Genomic DNA, 20,419 nt, shown 5'->3' on the forward strand with positions numbered 1-20,419 from the left:
GAACCTGACTTGACTCCTCACTGTTTGGCAGTGTGATGTCCCTGTTGGACTATAATATCCTGCTTGGGGGATGGGGGGGGAGGGGCGGGGAAGAATGACTGTTCCTTAGAATGTTTTCTTGAACAGCTGACGGAGAGGGAGAACATGATCAACTTAATAGACGTTAAGTGGTGAACTGTATTCTGTGGGCTGTTGTGCTGTTTGCAAAGACTCTTCAATGCCTTCCAAGTGAAAAGGCTTCATTAAAGTGGGATCAAGTCTGGTAATATTTCATAATCTTGGGATTGTGGGATCAAAGCATTTAGAGCTGAAAGGGACCTCAAAAGTCATAGAATCAGATCTAGGGCTGAGAGAGACCTCAGAGATCTATCGAGCCCCGCCCCCACTTCACAGTCCCAGACTGGCAAGTGTCACACAGATAGTAAAGGTCAAACAAAGGTGGGATTTGAATTCAGCTTCTGTGGCTCTGAAACCAGTTTTCATTCCTTTGTATTCAGAAACAGAATGCTTAGCACAGGAGTCTACCTTTAGTGTCTTGGCCATGGTGTAGTAGGCAAAACCAACCATCTTTTGGTTACTGATGAGTTGCTTGGGGGTCTTTTTGTACCTCTGGCTCCCCATCAGAGCCAGTTTCCAGGCAGCAGGATCATAACTGAGCTATAGGTTGGTTGTAGGAGCACAAATTTAAACCGGACGAAACCTTTGAGATCATCTAGGTCCAAGTCTGTCATTTCTCAAGAGGAAATTCAGGCTGAGGCAGATGAAACCACTTATCCAAGGTCACACACAGGGACTGAACTGCAAGAGCCAGGCTTTACACCAAATTCTCTGATCCCCAAGCCCCACATATGTGAATCTGGAGCTTGTGCACCAGACTCAGCCTCTCTCTGTGTCTGCATTCAGAAATTCTATGGTGCTTCCTGGGGGGTTACCAGTCCTTCTGGCTTCTATTAACTTCCATCCCCCTCTACAAAACCCAGATAATAGATGACTGATTCTCTGGACAAGAGGCATAAATAAATGTGCTCTTTCCCCTCAAAGGATGCTGACCAAGCTTAGCTTTTAAAATCAGATGAGAATCAGGTGCTTTAACAGAAGCAAAATATTGTCAATGCTTCCTAGGACTATCATGATTTATTCATCAGCGGTTTTGGCTGTGTACCTAGGCAGCTTGGTTTTATAGCTGGAATTTTGACACTGCACCTATTCCTGTAGTGTTGGATGTAATGTTCATGCTGGTGCAGGAGTGGGGTCAGGATTGGAGAGGAAAGATAAATGAGACATTCAAAATGGTTTCGAATACACCCAAGTTTATTGAATAATGCATCACTGGGTTGTGGACCTGACAAATATGGGCAGATTATTGTAACTCTTGCTGGTTCCCCTTGAGAAAGGATCAGGAAGACCTAGCTTCAAGTCCCTCATCTGACTATGTATCCTGGATGTGTGACCCTGGATAAGTCACTTAACCTATATGTTCTAGGAAACTCTAAAAGTTGCAGATAAGATGCCACGTACGTTGGATGGAGTTTTCTTATTTGGGAATTCCTGATACAACTAACTTAGTGGGCCAGTCACTATCCCAGTTCAATGCTGTGGTTCATAATATAGAGAGACTTCCAATACAGGAGGTGTTTCCTGGTCTCTCCCCTTCCCCATTAGTCCTTCCTCTAAAATGAGAAGGTTGAACTCCATGGAACCCTAAGTCTAAGTTCTAAATGCTTGATCCTCCATGTGGATCTTGTACATACCAAGCTCTTTACATGTTTCCTCTGTTAGAAAGCGAGACCCTTGGAGGGAAAGGACCATGTATTTGCCTTACTTTGTACAATCGGCCCTTGGTATGGTGCCTGATCCATAGTAGGTGCTTAAAAAATGCTTGCCAGGGAAGGTATCCATAGGACTGACCAGACTGCCAGTGGGATCCATGACTCTCAAGAGGTTAAGAATCCCTGGACTAAATGACTCCTTTGAGGTCCCTTCTGGCTCTAGAGCGATATACTTATACTCCTAAGGTGACCCCTGGGATCTTGAAAGTGCTCCAGAAAACCAACAAACAAACTTCCCATTTGGAAGGCCTCTCCAGATAGGATGTCCAAGGGCACTTTTAGTTCAGTTTGGGGAAGTTCATCCCCGGGGTGGTTGCTGGTGAGTTTTTTGGCCACAACAGCTGAAATGAGATAGCCTATGTAAAGCAGTCCTAGTAAAGGAAGAGATCTGTTCTCTCTGGCACATGGTAGGTAGTGGCCTGCCTTTTTTGGGAGGGCCATGTAAGCAGCGTGGCCTCTAGGAGAATGGATTCTCAAAGGGCCAAATAAATAGATGGAGATTTACTTGAAAGAGGAAAACAATTCTGATTCTGCCCCCAAGTCCCTAATAGATTAAGATTAGGGATCTCATAATCTCCCTTTGGCCCCGATTTTATTTAGAAAAAAGAACGTCACACCTAACCCTGGTTGACTAATGAATATAACAATAAGTACCATTTCCTTTTTGTCTCTTTTTGTATTAGGAATGGGGCGGATGTCTCTCACCACATTTATGTACATTTTAGTAGCTAGTACTCTGATTTATTTCAGCATTCTCAAATAGCCCAGGTTCCATTAGAAGTCACTGTGGTCAATTCCAAGCTTTAAAATCGACACTTTGTTTTATAAAATTAGAATGAATGACCAGAAACTGTCTTATAGAAGAGAATCACAGTATTGCAGAGGTGGACAGGATGCCGAGGCCAGCCGATCCAACCCTTACTGGAATGAGTTCCTCCTGCCTCAGTCCAGCCCTTGGTAACCTGTTGCACTTTGGGTAACTCTTAAGTCTTCCTGACATTAAACTGAAATCTGCCTCTAGAGTCATAGACTGCAGGTTCCATGATGTAGCCCTGGGAGTCAGGGAGACCTGAGTTTTACTGACTTATGATCGAATCTGGCTCCTTGACCCTGGGTAAGTCATCTACTTCTCACTGCCCCCAGGCAAGTTATTTAAAACTTTAAGTTATGGAGTCACTATTCTGGAGAGAAAGAGAGAGAGAGACAGAGACAGAGACAGAGAGAGAGAAAGAGAGAGAGACAGAGAGAGAGAGACAGACAGACAGACAGACAGAGAGACAGACACAGACACAGACACAGAGAGACAGAGAGAGATAGACAGAGACAAACAGACAGAGAGATCTCCGTACCAATGAAATAATGAAATGATAGAGCTGGAAGGAACCTCAGAGGTGGCTGATGACAATCCCCTCATTTTACTGATGAGGAAACAGGGAGGTGAAGGGACCGATCCACAACATAGAACTCTCAAGGGTAAGAAACTGGATTTGAACCCAAGCCCTCTGGCTCCAAATCCCCAATTGTGTTTTGTTTTTCCTTTTTTTATCCATGTTTACCGTTTTCCTCCCAAGTCCAGAGTTACTTATAGTCATCAGGTAATGTGTTTATTCACGGGATGAACGACAAATCACTGTTGTGGTCATACAAATAATATTAATTTGCTGATATTGTTGACAATTATAATATTAATAATACCTTTGTTAATATTAACTCACACAATTGAAGTTTTTAGCCCATGTCTCTTGCCCAAGCAGTAGAAGCAAAGAATTTCCATCCTTTTCTCTTTGAGCATTCCATTATCGCTTTCCCTGAGTAGCTTAGGAGCTGTTTCTTCCAGGCTGGACTTAAGACTCCACAAAATTCCTCGTTGGGCCTGGGGTCCTTGACTGTGCCAAGGGTACAGGAGCTGGCAGCTGGAGCCTTTGCCAGGGACTTGTCGGTGTTGTCTTCGGGTTGGTCATCACAGTTGCGGCTAGAGCAGTGATGAATTTCACAGTCACTGTGGAAAACTGGAAATCAGCATCAGAGGAGGAATCAGTAACACTAGGGATGTCCCAGACCCTTGATGTCTTGACTGTGGGCCTAGAAGAAAGACCCAAGAACTCTTGACTCTGTTTTCCTGGGATGACATAGCTATTAAAATTATGGTTTCATAGAGTATAGAGGTGTAAAGTACCTTAGAACCCTAGGATCAGAAAATAAGGGGCTACATAGATGGCCTCTAAGGGTCCTTCCAGTCCTTAATTTATTGCCCTGTAATTTAGAACTAGAAAAGATGTTAGAGGCCATGAGGTCAGGAAGACCTGAGTTCAAACCCTACCTCAGACATTTACTCACTGTGTGACCCCTGGCAAGTCACTTAGCAAGTCTCTCATCCTCTCTCTGACTCAGTTTCCTCATCTGTAAAATGAAAATAATGGCTGTTACCACATGAGGTTGTTGAGATAACATATGTAAAGTGACTTGTAAACCTTAAAGCACACTAACAATGCTAGCTATGATGTGGCAGCAGGATTCAAATCCAAGCTTTCAGTTTCTGTAGACGTTTCCTTTCTACTGTAGGACTTTGAATAATGTATGTCAGTAACGTGTGTCAGGATTTCTATGTTGCCCTTTGGTAGCTAATACAGTTTAAATATGTATGTATGTATGCATATAAACATATAAATGGCTACTTTTGTCTATGCATAACCTTTGTTTCCAAATCTTTCCCTTCCCTTATTTACCAAATCACCCCTTATAAAAAAAAAGTAGCAAAACTAATGCATCAGCTGTCAGTATATTCAGTATTCTCCATCCATAGCCCTCTACCTTGACAGCTCCGTGGTGCAGTGGATGGAGCACTAGTCCTGTGTTCAAATTGGATCTCACACATTTACTAGCTGTGTGACCCTGGGCAAGTCACTACACTCTGGTTGCCTCAATTTCCTCATCTGTCAAATGAGCTGGAGAAGGAAATGGCAAACCTCTCCAGTATCTTTGGCAAGAAAACTGCAAATAGGGCCACGAAGAGTCAGATACTACCGAACAAGTGAATTTTCTTCTTTCTTCTCAGAGCCAAGCTTAGGCTTGCAGATACTTCATGTTCAGTTTTATTTTGGCTTTTGCTTCTTGCCATTTTCCACTGTTGTAGATGTTGCCTACAGAGATCTCCTCCTTAGTCTACTTACTTCGCTTGCCTTGGTTCATGTAAGTCTGCCCAGGCTTCTTTGAATTTTCCACATTCCTCATTCCTTAGGGCAGCCAGTATGCTGCCAGGTGTGGCAGAGGGAGCATGCCTGTAATCCCAGCTCTTTAGGAGGCTCAGATTGGTGGATCTCTTGATCTCAGAGTTTTACTGCAACGGGCTTGGCTAATCCATTAAGTTTGGCATTAGTTAGTATAGTGAGTTTTGGAGAGTGAGGGGCTTACTGCGTTACCTAAGGAGGAGACAACAAGCCCAGGGCAGAAACAGAGCAGGTCAGAGCTTCTGTTTTATTAAGCCCATGATTTGTTGTTGTTCAGCCGTTGACTCTTTGTGACCCTATTTGGGATCTCCTTGGCAAAGATACCAGAGTAGTTGGCCATTTACTCCTCCAGCTCATTTTGCTGATGAGTAAACTGAGGCAAACAGGGTGAAGTGACTTGCCCGGGGTCACACAGCTAGTAAGTTTGAAGATAGGTTTGAACTCAGGTCTTCCTTACTCCAGGTTTGGCATGCTAACCATTGCACCACGTAGTTGCCAACCCACAATTAATCCTTACACTTTTAGCCCAGGTGAGATAGGGAGAATCAGTCCTTTAAAAAAAACAGAATCCATTACATTCATGAACTTGTTTCACTGTGCTTTGACAACAACATCAACCGAAAGGCACTTCTATAAATATTCTGGTATATAGAAGACCTTCCTTTATGTCTTTCGGCTCCTTTGGGGGGGGGTGCCTAGCAGGGGGTCCCTAGGTCTAATGTCAGGGACATTTTTGTTATTTTCTTAGCATAATTCCATAGCTCATACATTTTTAAAAAATATAATGTCTTGAAGCAAACATTTACTTTTCAAATATGCTTTTCTCCAGAGATTCACAAAAAGGGCAAACTAGTTTTAGCAATAAATGAGGTACAGCTTTAAAACCATTATTTACTTCATAGAGATTCCCCTGAGTCTTAGCTGAGTTCTCTTGGCAAGGTAAAAAGAACAGGAAAAAAACCATAACCAAAAAATCCCTCAACTAGTTTTCATTTCCATGGTTTCTATCCATCTCTCATTTTCCTGGTTCTATCTTGGTTTACATATTACGGAATTCTGAAGGTACAAACGCAGACTCTTAGGATGAAAACTGTTAACTGCGTGACCATCCAAGTCACTTTTAAGGAAATCTCTGGTCCTCAGTTTCCTTATTTGTAAAATGAGCATAATTCAAATCGATTCAATTCAACAAATATTGTGTACCACCTCAGCAAGGCCCTGAGCTAAGTGCTAGGGTTCAAAGATGAAAAAGAGCCCCTGCCTTCAGGAGGTTACCTCTTATTGGGGAAATACAGCATCTTCACTGGTAGCATAATACAGTATGTACGTAGAAGAGAGAGCAGAAGTCAAGGGGCATAGTTGAAATATTTGAGGAGGTAAAGGGTGCTCAGAGAAGGATTCCAAGTAGTCTTGGTACCCAAGCTAAAAAAAAAGAGAGGAGAGAGGACTAGCATTCCCTACTTTACAGTTTTATGGGAAAAGAAGGCACTTTGCAAACCTTAATGTGAAAGATTGATGTGAATTCAGTCAACCAGCAAGCATTTATCAACCACCGACTGTGTTGTAACTTGATGAGGTAGTAGATAGAGAGCCAGCCAGAGTCAGGAAGGAAGAGCTGAGTTCAAATCTTGCCTCTGGTTCTGTGACCCTGGATAGTCATTTACAAAGGCAGCTTTCTAAAACTCTTAAGTTTCAGAGAAAGTGTTGACCTGCTTCGGTAGAGAAAGTTCCTCCCTGGGGGCTCCTCACCCCAGGAAAATTATCAGTAGGGGGAAGCAGACAAAATGGAAGACAACAGGTTCTCATTTAAGAAAATGCAGAATAAACAGGCAGAAGGTAAAGTAGTGATTTTCATGAATAATAATATCATTATAAAGCTAACTCATTTCTTTAGTGCCTACTATGGGTCAGGCATGGTGGTAAGAGCTTTGCAAATATTACCTAACTGGATCCTCACAACGACCCTGTGAAGTGGGTTTTATTATTATCCTCATTTTACAGATGAGCTAATGGAGGCAAACATAAGTTAAATGACTTGCCCAGGGTCACACAGTCAATAAGTGTCTGAGGTTGGATTTTAACTCAAGTCTTCCTCCTGGTCCAGCACTCTAACTGCTGCATCACCTAGTAGGGATGCTGAAACTGCGCTCTGAGACATCAAAATATCCTCAAGTCCTAGCAACTTTTTACCAAGTGGGAAAAACTTTCCAGTGTAGGCCTGGAAGCAGACTGTATGTCTGTCATCCACGGATGGATCTAACTAAATCTGAAGAGGCTGCCACCGCAGGCTTGGCGCTCAGTGCAGTGTCATCTTGTTGGCCACGTAAGCTACAAAGGGTTCTGACTGCCCCAGTGGGGAAGGACTCTGGCACTGGACAGACAGTGGGGATGCCGCCTGCTTGGGCAGAGTCTGACCCCGTGTCCCGGCTGTCCCCTCGGATGATTTCAAACAACGTTCGCCTCTCTCATCTCTGGAATTTCTCACCTAAGAAGTGTGCTTTCAGACATTCTAAAAATAGCCCTTAGGCACTGTCTGAGGTACGAGAGGAGGTGGCTTGTGACGGTTGGTGGGGGACCCGAAGGCTGGAAAATGAGCAGGTCGGTTCCAAATGGAATGAAATCGCCACCAATGATGCCTGATGGCTAAGAAGTATCTTTCAAAGAGGGTTTCCAGCTATGCGTTCCCTTTGAGGAATATTCACCTTTTTTACCCCTTCCCCCCTCCCCCATCCTTTTGATTCTCCTTGCCTGTATTACCGAAGGCACCTTGGCAAGTGGCCTCCAAGAGTCTGCCCTGAATCTTAGGCTTCTGCTGTCCCTTGAGGGTGCCATGCTAGGCAGTGGGTTACATAGCATGCCTGATGCCATAAATAGTGGCTCCTGCAGGGGTTTCCTTGTAAAAGGATCTGAGATCTATCCGGGAGGGTCCTCAGGTGCCCAACCTTCTCATAGGAGAAAGCTGACCAGAGAGGTTCAGTGCTATAGAATCACAGATTTAATGCTGGAAGTGTCCTCGAAGCCAACTGAGACCCAGGGAGCAGAAGGGACACTTTTCTATGGTCACCCAACTAGTCTGTCTTGTCAGAGGCCAATAAGAATCAGAGAGTTCGGACTTGAACCCAGGTCATCTTGCCTCTGAGAAAAAAATCCCTACCCACTTCTAAGCCATGCAGCTCTTTGCCAAGCACACTTCTAATAATGACGTCAGAGAAGTCCAGATTTCGAGCTGAAATGGATGTTAGAGTCCATCGAGTCGCACTCATTTTGCAGCTGAGGGGACTGAGCCTAGAGAGCTTAGGGTTTCACAACCACTAAGTGTCTGAGACGAGACTTGAACCCAGGTTTTCCTGACTCCAAATCAGGTCTTCTGTCCACTTCATGTTGCATCTCAAAACTTCAAATATTGTCATAATTAATACACAGCAACTGGCAAAGGGATCAGTGCCAGTCTCCATACTGCAGAGTCATCTAATCATTAACTTAATAAATACTTGGCTAATTGAATTCATTTGAAAAGAAGTTTGAAAGGTTTTTGGAAGCCCCGCCCTTTACAAAGACTATCTGAGCTCAGTCCATAAGCATTTATTAGTACCTACTGTGTGCCAGTTACTATGAGAAGAAAGCCCTTGGGGATGGGATGGGGAAGAACATATGTATATGCAACTATATACCTATAGATAAGCTCTTTGGAAAGACAAGGCCAATTGTTTCACCCTTCTGGAGTTAATGGAATCTGGAAACACTTCCCCCCCATCACCCAAGGCTATTCTGAAACCTGGGCATTGGGTACATGGAGATTCCATGATGCCTGGAGTCAGAAATGTTCAGGTTCTTCCCAATGTAGACCACCAAGTGGGCTCTCCTCCCGTTTTCTAGGTGGAGACACCATGGTAAAAATATCAGAGGGAAGTATCTCCCAGATAACTGGCTTCATCTCTTCAATCAGAGCTCTGATGGTTGGGTGAGGAGACCATTCCCTCTTCTCATTGAGGGAGAATATATTGGGACACGTAGCATCACTGAGTAGAAAGAGCCCTGGAGCGGAAAAGAAACCTGGGTTCAAATCCTGCCTCTAATTGACTCACTGGCCCCCATTAGGATGTGTGCTTTTTGGAGGCAAAAATGGCTTTGGCCATGTGTTTGTCACAGTGCCTGGAATGTAATAAATGCTTGTTAACAGGCTGACTGACTTCTCTGGGCCTCAGTTTTCCCATCCATGAAATGGAAATAATAATGCCCCATAGTTTCAACTCGTCAAGGCTGTTGAGAGCCTGTGCAGAGATAATTTCGTAAACCTGATGCTCGTGTCAGTTGTTAACCTCATTATTATCATCGTGGGCTGTTCTTATCTTTGCTGACATTTCTTCCTCCTCCAGATTTATCTGGTCATGTCTGTAATTGTAATTGTAATTAATTGTAATTGTTTCCCTTTGAATATTTCTGCTTCGCTTGTAATCACTGGAGCAGGGTGTTCTGGAAGTACTAAGAGTGTATCTAACTAGTTCTTCAGAGTCTTGGAGGAGGCAGGGCAGTGTGGTGGGAGTCTGGAGGCCTGGGCTACCATCAGCTGGCTATGGGACCTTGGACAAATCATTTTTACTTTTTTTTTTTACATTTTTACATTTTTTAATTTTTTTACATTTCTATTTCTGCAGCCCTCAGTTTTCTTATCTGTAAAAAAAGAGGGAGTTAGACCAGAAGGTTTCCAAGGTCCTTCCCAGAGCCAACATACTGTCCTCCTGGGACGTGCATATATCCACCCTTGGCACAGGCCCTTCGCAATGTCTCCAGTCCCTCAAAATGGCATTGGATGAGTGAGTCTCTTCCTGCATGCTTCATTAGGCATCCACTGGGGTCCCAGGTGGGGACCTCTGCAGGCACAGAGGTGCTCAGTGCACTGCATGCATCCCAGGGTCTCTGAGGGACCTGGGTAAACTGCCGTCTATAATAGAAAGATTAGTGGACTGATGTCCGGAGACCTGGGTTCTGTTCCTCAGACCAGGAGCAGAAGGATTTGGTTGTCGTTTATTCAGTTGTTTCTCAATCATATCTTTGTCACCCCATTTGGGGTTTTCTTGGCAAAGATGGTGGAGTGGTTTGCCATTTCCTTCTCCAGCTCATTTTACAGCTAAGGAAACTGAGGTAAACAGGGTTTAATGACTGGCCCAGGGTCACACAAATACTAAGTGTCTGAGGTCAGATTTGAACTCAGGCCAGGTACTCTATCCACTTTGACATTTAGCTGCCTTAGAAGGATTTGGCCTAGATGACTTAATGTATAGAATGCTAGAGTTGGAGTCAAGATGACCTGAGTTCAAGTTCTGTCTCAGATGTTTATTAGCTGGGTGACTCTGGGAAAGTCACTGCTTTGTGCCTCAGTTTTCTCATCTATAAATTGGGGATAATAATAGAACCCACTTTATAGGGTTGTTGGGAGAAATAGATATATAAAAACAGATAATGTAGGTAAATTCCTTTTTAAAACTTTAAGCGCCACATAAATGTTATTATTAATTTTTCTTTAAAATCTCTTGTAACTCTTCTGATACACTAATCATCTATGACTCTCTAGCCAAATAGTGATCAAAGCTTTCCAAATATCCTTTAACAACCGGGAACAAGCAGATAAAACATTTCAATTGCCATCATTTAACTTCTGACAGGAAGACAAAGGGAAAAAACCAATATAAGAGTAAGATACTCGTGCAGTTAGAGGATGCTTCAGGAAATAACTTTTGTTTGTTTCACTGGTGTTGATGCCTTTCACGGATGCAGATCACAGCCCCTGGGCAGCTTTGCCCTGCCCTGCTGCCCCATCTCTGGGTGTTTAGCTGGGCCAGCAGACTGTGGGCTGGGCATAGCTGGGGTTGGACTCACAGGGTGAGACCTCAGAAACCATCGGGTTCAGCTCTCTCACTTCATGATTCTGGAATCTGAGACTTGAAGCCACACCAGGCACTCAGTGTCGGGGGAAGATCGAAATCCTTCCAGCTGTACCACTCTGCCTACTGCTTTCTGTGGTTCCCTTTATTCCTAACAATCTGTGATTCATGCTTTTAAAACTTAATGTATTTATTCAAAGCCTTAGAGTGGGAAGAGGACCCCGGTTCGAATCTTATTTGAGATACCTGTGTGACTTGGAGCAAGTTACTCTAGGCTGGGCTGAACTAAACGACCTCCCGGGTTAGCTCAGTGGGTCCGAAAGTGGGTGACTTCGGGTCTCAAAGAGCTTCTCAGCTGCCCTGGAAGCGTGACAACCTTTGTTAGAGGTGGGAGCTTGCACAGACACAGTCACAGGTGGTTGAAGCTCTAAGCACAGGCAGGAAATGAGAGATAGTATCCACATGTAAATAGAGTGGGTGAAGAGGCTGGAATCCACCAGGCACAGGAAGCCTGGCATCCGGAGTCTGGAGGAAAGCTGAGCCTGAGATCAGGAGATTAGGCTGGAAGGAAGAGGGAGTTGAGCCTTAGAGAAAGAGAAAAGCTCTTGTGCAGAGAGAGGGGATCCCAAGCCTGGAGGCAGCCCCAGGATTCCGGGGCTTTCAGATAAGGAGAGGATTTAACAGTGGTGTTTGGGTTAGTGTGAAATCTCTCACTGTTTGGTCCTTCTCCAAACCCCTGAAGGCTGAGGCTTTGGTCCTGGTACCAAAGGGGACCTCCTTCGAAAGGTTAGACAGCTTGGGCTGGCCTGTGTTTCCCCTGTGGTGGTGAGCCTCTTTTAAACAGGGATCTCCCCTCATGGACTTAGCATATCATTTTTTTTTTTTACACTAATTGGATTCACATTAAACTTTTCAGGAATATTGGCACTGTGTAAGAGGCCCAACTGTAGAAACAGGACTCATGATATGCTCTTTTTATTAAATGGATACAGCTTGAAGGCCAAAAAGCAAAAGAGATGTTCTCCTTTCCCTCTTGTGACCGCTCCCCCCATGTGCACCCAGAATCATCTATGCTGGACAGACTTTATTTAGAGCATAGATCTCTCTTCTTCTACATCCACCAAGGATACCCAAACCTTGTGAATTGGATTGACAATCAATTTGTATTTCTTTCATGGTCATGTTAAAGCAAACCTATGGAGGAGCTGGGGTGGGAGGTGTAATTTAACAGTCTTTGCTTTAGGTAGCGGTTAAGGCATTTGTTCCTTCTTGAATCCACAGTGAAAGGACTCTCCTAATCCTTTCAAGTGTATAATTGATTTAGGAGATTGAGGGGGAGGGGAAAGTTGATTTTGCTCCAGGAGGTACCTGCCTTAGCTTGACTGAGATGAGAGAAGTCAGCAGGAATTCACGGCATCTCTGAACCTCAGAAATGGAGGGGCCTCGGACACCGTCTCTTTGTCCTTAAATCCCCTTGGTGGCAAGACATCATCTAGCCTCAGCAGGGCAACATCTTTGGATATAGTTCCAGACAGCTGACATCGATAGGGCCCTCGGAAGTTTGAAGAGCCCGTTGGGGTCCTTTCATTGTCAAATGCCAGTACATTCCATTCAGTTCAACAAACCTTTATTGATTAAGTATCTACTCCATCTAAGATCTGTTTCCTAGGTGCTGGGAGCTCATGGAATTATAGATTGAGAACACAGAAGCCATCTAGTCCAGCCCCCTCATTTAACAGGGAATGAAACTGAATGACTGCTTACCCAGGATTACACAGCTTTAGGTAACTCAGGTGAGATATGAACTCTCGTCTTCTTGAATCTAAATCCAGACTTACAAAAATGAAAACCAACATTTTCCCCCCAAAAGGCCTGTTTTCCTGGGATGAAAAGCTTAACATAAATTGGTACAAGATAAATCAAGGAAGAAACATTACCAACCACTGAGCTCAGAAAAGTTTTCCCCTAAGAAATAGCAAGTAAATTGAACCTTGAAGGAAACTGAAGACCAAGGTCAAGAGGTGAAGAAGAGTGCATTGCAGGTATGGGGCACAGCCTGTACAAAGGAATAGAGGTAGGAGATGATGCCCTATTTAGAGAAGAACAAATAGACCAGATTACTGTGAAGAGGATTATCATGAAGTAAGTCTGGAGAGGTAGAGGTAGAGCACATAGTAGGTTCTTAATAAATATTGGTGGAATTGAATCAAATGGAACAAAATTGTAGCATCTATGCTTTGGTTCTTTCAGAAGAGATTTAAATGGAAGGATTGGGTAGAGAGTAAGATTCTTTTATAACGTGTGTTAACGGTGCAGGTTAAAAGTCCCAGGTCAGCACTGTGCATGTAGGAGGTCCCCAGCCCAGAGAGGTACTCTTCCATGGCTAACGCCTGATGGTCAAGAGCAAGGATCTCTAGTGTCATAGGCATAAGGGAAACAGAATCATGGATTCCTATTTTTGGAGTCGTTAGTTTGACCTATAACTTGAAGCTTCCAAAAACTTGTTGGCATTTATTTCAAGAAAGCTCTTTTTATTTTCACTATGCACTTGCATGGGCTGTTGGACTTTACATGAAACAATTTATCAGCTTTGGGGAATCTTGATGAATCAAAGGCTGATCCATGCAGGAGACGAGCCACTATAGAGAGCAGAGATGCTCAAGGCAGCTTGGGGTCCTCAGGGAATTGGATGGCAGTACCCCAATCATCATCCCTGATTAGTCCAGAGGCTGCAGATTCTTGGGGTTTTTTTCCATGTTTGAGAGCTAGGGCCTGACATCTTTACGCTATGAATGGGGTTGCCTGTGTTGGGAACTTTGTCTCCCCATTCTTATTCAAACCTGCCAAAGATGAGATCTGTCAGGGGGCACGAGGGAGCTTGTTTGCTGATACTTTCTTTCTTTATTTTTTTATTTTATTTTAATTATTTTTTAATGTTTAATGATCACTGCCATACAATTGAGATTTTATCCCCCTCACACCTACCCCCCACTACCCCCCTCCCTCCCCACAACTGCATACAGTTCTATATAGGTTCTACATAGACTTTCCTATTGAATACATTTTCACTATAGTCATGCTATGTAGTCGAACTAAAATAAATGGAAGAAATCGTATAACAAATCAAAACATGATACACAAACACATACACATACACAAACATGATCTGCTACATTCTGCGAATGACTTCCATATTTCTTTCTCTGAGTGTGGAAGGCATTTTGCCTTAGAGAACCACCATTGGGATTTTATTATTTTTTTTTTAATAAGTTCTTGCATTATTACGAAATTCCAAGTCTACCAGAAAAAACTCTCACACACTGTGGTCGTTGCTGTGCACAAAGTTCTCCTGGTTCTGCTCCTTTCACTCAGCATCAGGTCACATAAGTCCTTCCAGGCCTCTCTGAAGTCTTCTTGTTCATCATTTCTTATGGCACAATAGTACTCCATTACATTCATATACCATAATTTATTCAGCCATTCCCCAATTGATGGACATCCCCTTGACTTCCAGTTTTTGGCAACTACAAAGAGTGCTGCTATAAATATTTTTGTACATGTGGGACCCTTTCCCATTTTTATGATCTCTTGGGGATACAGTCCTAGAGGCGATATTGCTAGGTCAAAGGGTATGCACATTTTTGTAGCCCTTTGGGCATAGTTCCAAATTGCTCTCCAGAATGGTTGGATGCGCTCGCAGCTCCACCAACAATGAATTAGTGTTCCAACTCTCCCACATCCTCTCCAGCATTTATCATTTTCTTGTTCTGTCATGTTTGCCAATCTTATAGGTGTGATGTGGTACCTGCTGATACTTTCAAAGCCTTTGTGCCCATTATTAACTGATGAAGGCTTTCCCTTTTGATTTAGGGACTGGATTGCCTCTGAAATAGCTCCTGAAGCCTAGGCGGGACCCAGGGGAACTTCCTTCATCAACATACTGGTATTTCAGCACATACTTGAGGTCCAATCCCTGTCTGGATCCCTACAGGTTATGGACAGATTGTCTAGAGGGAGAATGGCGACTGGGTGGGCTCATTGCCAGTTTGGCATCAGTGGCAGGTCTGCATTCCTCACCTGGAACTGTTTTTGTGTGCCATCACCCATGGAGGGTATCATTAGCCCATATGGGGTCTTCCATCTGTCTTGAGTGGGGCTGATGGAGGAAGGCATTGCTGCATGAGATGGGGGGCCCCTGGCAGAGACAGTGGCCACTGGCTGAGAGCCTCTTCTAAACCCAACACCTACCCCTAGTGCACCTACTATCTGTGGGCATATAGAGCACATTTTTTCTGAACCCCAAGACCCATTCACTAGACATTCTATCCTCTTATTCAGTAGTCTTTGTGTGCAGGTATGTATATGGAGGTGTGTGTTCATATATGTGTGTGTGCCTATATAGGCACACACACACAACTCTAATCCTAACTAAACATACGTATGTGCACATACAAATTTGGGTGTATATCCACAGCTTCCTCAGACTCTCTGTGTATATGCATGTGCACACATGTGTATGTGTCCACACATATATTATTTTTAACTCCTAAGGCTGGTAACAGAGAGTGGAAAGTGGAGTTCTAGGACTTTGGTTAAAATTTCATCACTACCCCCTGTATGTCCTGGGACACCTCTGTGGCCCCATTTCTTCATCTGTAAAAGGAGGGGCTTGTGTGCATAACGCTGGAATTTTTCAGTGTGTTGTTTAATTTTGCTAAGCTTTCCCCTCACTTTTTTACTTTTTGGTCTAAGGGATGGGAAGGGGAAGGGAGCAAGCATTTATTAAGCACCTATTGTATGCCAGGCACTTTACAAATATGATCTCTTGGAGGAGGAGAAGGAGAGATGCCTTGGGAAATGTCAATGATGTGAAAAGAAAAGCTATCAATACAAGTCTCTCTTAAAACAAAGGGGCTGATTGGGATGCCGGCCTCTCAGGCCCCTCTCAGCTCTGGCTCTGGGCTCCTGCTTCAGTAACTGGGCCCCTGCTCCTGGACAGGTCCAGGTCTTCACAAACCTCCATTAGTACTGACAGCTCTGCCACCCGACTGGGCCCACCCAGAATAAAGGCAAGCCTCGCTGCCTTACTTAGTCCATACCTGAATATTGCGTGCAGGGAATAAGGCAGTTCCAACGAGGATTTGCATCTTCTGAGGCCCCATAATCTGGCCTCAACCTTCCTTTCCATTCTTTTTGCACAGAACCATACCATCAGAGCTGGAAGTGACCCCTCCAGACTTTAAAGGCCAGATGGTCCAATGCATGCCTGACTGGGAAGGGAAACCCCTTTACAACATCTCCCCAAATGGTCATCCAGCTTGTAAGAAGAGGCAGTGGGATGTGTCCTGGCTTTGGAGTCAGAGGTTCTGGGTTCAAATTTTGACCCTAATACCTTACCTGAGTAACCTTGGGCAAGTCACTTGACTTCCTGAGTCCTCAGTTTCCTCTTCCGTAAAAAGAATGACTTGGTTAGATGACCTCTAAGGTCTCTTCTAACTCTAAATCTGTGTCCCCAGGATCCTTTGCTTAAAGACTGTGCTGGAGGAGAATCTACTCTGAATGGGATTCTTTGGATGCCTCTGGTGGTCAAGCCTAATGGACCCCTTCTCAGCAGAATGTTTTTAAATGATTAAAATAAAATACAGATGATTACAAGAGAAACCACTCATATCCATTTAACAGACCTCAGATTGGAATCCTTACTTTAAGGGCAGCCCTGATCCATCCCCTTCTCATTACCCAGTGAGGTCAGGAAGACCAAGATTGAAGTCCTGCCTCAAATACATGGGAGCCAGGCAAGCCACTTAAAGTTTCTGATTTTGCCTCAGTTTCCTTTTCTGTAAAATGAGGACAGTAAAAAAGTGTCAATCATTTTTAAAAAAAATAGAAGTGAACAGAGGTGAAATTGGAAGAGGAAGCAGACAAGGGAAGTATGAACACCGACACTTTAGATTCCAGTGATAACAAGGGAAAAAAGATAAGCTCCATTAGTGGGAATAAGTACGTGGTCTCACAGACCATGCCTCTTTTGTATTATTCTTTGCATATCGAAATGTGCTTATTAAGCCTAAAACAGCACCAAGACTTTAGGGATACCCTGGCACCATCTTGTTTGTACATGGCTGTTTGCATGTTGTCTTCCCCATTAGAATACCTTTCCTTTAAAGCAAGTTCTGCATTTTTGCTTTTCTTTTTATCTCCAGAACTTAGCACAATGCAAGGCACATAGTAGGCACTTAATGCCTGTTGACTTATTGGGGTGTAAAACCTAAATATGTTATTACTTCTATGAATCTATGACCATCCCTGAGGTGCTGTCTCCTTCACTAATGCAGATTGCAGCTTCCCAGTTGGAAATTCTGCAGTTTCCCGAAGGTAGCCCACACCACAAGAGCTTTCATAATAGGAGAACAAACTTAGAGCTAGAAGAGATCTCATCTAGTCTCCATTTTACAGATGGGGAAACTGAGGTGCAGACGCAGTCCTACAGAGAGTAAGGAGTGGAGCTAAGATTTGAGCTCACATATCTCTGATTCTAAATCTAGAATTCTTTCTGCTGCCCCTTCCTCCTGTCCCTCTGTCCCTTTTCTCTCCCTCCAGTTCTGTCACTCACTTCTGTCAGTGGTGCCCAACTCCAGTGATCCCGACAGACTTTTCTTGATGCACTGGCCTTCAGACTTTCCTGTTACAGTCAGTCCACATCACGATAAACCCCAAAGCATAAACAAGAGCAACTATTTATTAGACCCTCCTCCTCCTTGGCACATTCTACCTTGTGTCACGCAGGGTGTCCCAAAAGTCTGCATAAGGTTTTAAATTTGTTAAACGTACTGGGCCCCAACCAGATTCTAAGTTCCTGAAGGATAAGGTAGTTCAGGCTTTATTTTTTCACTGTGTAATTTAGTTCTGGAAGAACCTGAATTCAAATCCTGCCTCAGACATTGACTGGCTCTGTGACCCTGGACAAGTTACTTCACTCTGCTCTCACTGTTAGTTTCCTCATCTGTAAAATGGGAATGATAATGGTGGGTCTTCCCGCCTAGAGTTGTGCTGAGGATCACATAGTGCAAATTAAGTACTTTGCGCACCTTAGATATTTAAACATAAGCTAATTGCCATTAGTGCCTCCTGGAGGTATAATCAATATTTATTCTTTAAAGGAATTAACCAATGAAAATGTAAAATGAAAGGTCTGGGGACAATAAGGGAGAGATGTGGAGTGAAGGTGCTGCTTTTTCTCTCTAGTGCTTATGGGGTGTGGTAGAAAGAGCATTGAATTTGAAGCCAAAAGACCTGGATTTAAATCCTGACTTTGCCACTTGGTACCCGGGTGACCTTAGGTGAGTCCCTTGGCTTGTCTAGATCTCAGGTACCATGAGTAAAATGAGTGGAATTGTGTGGTCACGTGTCAGGTCCTTCCTCATTTTAAACCTCTGATCCGATTCCTTGATTCATTCGACAAGTGCTGAGTGTACGACCAGCCCAATACATAGGAGGCATTGGAGACGCTTGCGGTCCATGAAGAGTAAACAACACGTTTATAAATAAAGTATTTATAAGTGAACAATAGTAGGAATAGCTAACATTTATATGGAATTTTAATATTCACAAATCTCTTTACAAATGTTAACCTCGTGGCAATCCTTTTTATAGAAGTAATCTTATTATCCCCATTTTACAGAAGAGGAAACTGAGACTGAGAGGGTAAGTGACATATACCTAGAACTTGAGGTGGAATTTGAACTTATATCTTCCTGAATCTATCTGTCGTACTGCCACTGAGTTCAAATAGTAATTGGGGGTATCGAGAGAAGCTTCATGGGACTGTAGCATCAGGGCTAGAAGAGACCATAGAGGCTAAATCTCCAATCTCTTCATTTTTCAGATCAGTAAACTGAGGCCTAGAGAAGTTAAGTGACTTACCCAAGGTAACATAGCTAGTAAGTTACTGAGAGGGGAAGCATTTGAACCCGGATCCTCTGACTTCATATCCGGTATGCTTTCCACTATACCATGCTACCTCTGGAAAGTATACACAGAGATGAGTAAGGAGTGGATGGTCCTAGGATTTTATTTTTCTAAACTGTTTCAGGACATTTACTTGTGCTAAACACTGAGCAATAGTGCCACCTACCTCATGGTGCCATGGAGAGGATCCTGGGTTCTAGATGATGTTACCAGAGGTATGCAAGCATTGGTTCAACCTCCCAACTTGGATAAACTTCAAGAGAACCCATCTTGTGTCTCTTTGATTCAACCATCAGCCTTGTCCATCACTCATGAAAGGAGTGCTTAACTTATATGCCGTGAAGCCCTTTGGCAGCTAGATACAGACTCCTCTTCTCAAAATAATGTTAAGTATATTAAATAAAATACATAGAATTACAAAGGAGACTAAATATATTAAAATAGTTATCAGAATATTTATAAAATACAGGTTCACAGAACCCTGGTTAAGAGTTCCAGACCTGGAAGCTCCTTCCCAGACCATTCATCACCAGCTGGCATTTTCCCCCCTGGAGTAAGTCGTGAAGACAATCTACAAAAGGACCAACACATCAGTGGTCAAAGGACCCAGGCTTACAAAGTCATGAATCCTACAAATGTCGGAGAATTCCATAAGTCAAGAGAGAATGAAAGCCTTTCCAAATCTTCCCTTTCTCTACATTATGAACCTTTTTTTTTTTTTCAAAATTTTAAACACATTTCCAGAAAATTCCCATTTTAATACTGTGGGCGAGAAGCCGCCAAGAGCTAATGGGTGCAGCCTGTGTCTCTGGTGCTCCCCATTCGGATCTGTCAGATTTGAATAAATGCTTCTCCATAGAATTGCTTAATTGCTGGATCTGCCCCCAAAGGACTTTATATAAAAAGCAATCAAGCAATGTCTGTATATAAAAAGAGCCTTGAACAATGAAACTTGAAAAATAATTTGGTGGAATTTCAGCAAGTCAGCACTCCACAAGTCCCTAGCCTAGCTCAGTGTCACCAAGGCAGAGAAGAAAAGAAGGGGCCAAAAAGAATGAACCATAAAGAAAATTTGCATTAATACTTTCCATACTCGTCCCTGTGCTTTACACACCTTTCTTATTTCCCTGATTTGATTATAAGCTTTTCTGGGGGCATAGAATATATGACAGATTTTTGCATCTGTCACAGTGTGAGTGCAATGTCTTGTGTGGTCTAGCACTTTCCATTATACCCCACTGCCTCATGGTTATGAAAGATAGATTGTTGGGAAAAGATCTGGCCATCTGGGTTGACCGCAGGCTCAAGATGAGTTAACAGTACGCTATGGTAGCCAAGAAAACCATGCAGTCATAGGCTACTTTGAGAAAAATATAGTATCCAGGTCAGAGGTACTAGAAGTCCTGTATGTTCTGCCCCATCAGGGCTTACGTTCAGTACTGGAGGGCATTTTTGAGGAAGAACATTGATAAAGTGGTGACTATTCTGAGAAAAGTGGCTAGCTTAGTAAAGG

At 43.4% G+C, this 20,419-nt stretch overlaps 1 protein-coding gene across 6 annotated transcripts in view; it reads left to right on the plus strand.

Annotated features, from left to right (window-relative positions):
- Positions 1-20,419, plus strand: part of WIPF3 (WAS/WASL interacting protein family member 3) — a 76,526-nt gene that overhangs the window by 4,143 nt on the left and 51,964 nt on the right. The window contains exons 1-2 of one of the 6 annotated variants that reach the window (XM_072651039.1): positions 114-262; positions 2,513-12,731. The exons of 4 other annotated variants lie outside the window; for them this stretch is intronic. The gene's annotated coding sequence lies outside the window, so the exon portion shown is untranslated. Of the gene's footprint in view, positions 1-113; positions 12,732-20,419 lie in introns of those variants that run through there. One more of the 6 variants, XM_072651038.1, reaches the window with a different exon arrangement.

Source organism: Notamacropus eugenii, chromosome 3 (assembly GCF_028372415.1).
Source record: "Notamacropus eugenii isolate mMacEug1 chromosome 3, mMacEug1.pri_v2, whole genome shotgun sequence".
In the NCBI taxonomy this organism is placed as follows: domain Eukaryota; kingdom Metazoa; phylum Chordata; class Mammalia; order Diprotodontia; family Macropodidae; genus Notamacropus; species Notamacropus eugenii.